The following is a 336-nucleotide window of genomic DNA, read 5'->3' as shown; positions in this document are numbered from 1 at the left end:
TTTTTGAGCTTCGAGGATAGGGCTGCCAAGTACCCCCGGGGGGCGGATTTCCCCCCGCTTTGGAGGCCCGATTTCCGCCGCCGTGGAATCGGGCCCCGGGGGAAAACCCACCCTGGTGTGCATGTTACCCGGAGGTGATGTGATGACACCGGGCACACTGGGGGTGGGGCCACAGCCATCTGAGGGGAAAACTCTATGTTTCCCCCTCAGATGGCTGTGCCCCCACCCCAGTGTGCCCGGCATCATGACGTCACTTCCCTGTGATGTGCATGCAGCACACACGCGCTTCGCACGTGCGCGCACACCCTGGGAGCTGGGTTGGAGTCCACCGCCACA

This window comes from Gekko japonicus, unplaced genomic scaffold (genome assembly GCF_001447785.1).
Source record: "Gekko japonicus isolate JY-2015 unplaced genomic scaffold, Gekko_japonicus_V1.1 scaffold329, whole genome shotgun sequence".
Lineage (NCBI taxonomy): Eukaryota > Metazoa > Chordata > Lepidosauria > Squamata > Gekkonidae > Gekko > Gekko japonicus.
The sequence above is the reverse complement of the archived record's forward strand: the minus strand, read 5'-3'. Positions refer to the sequence as shown.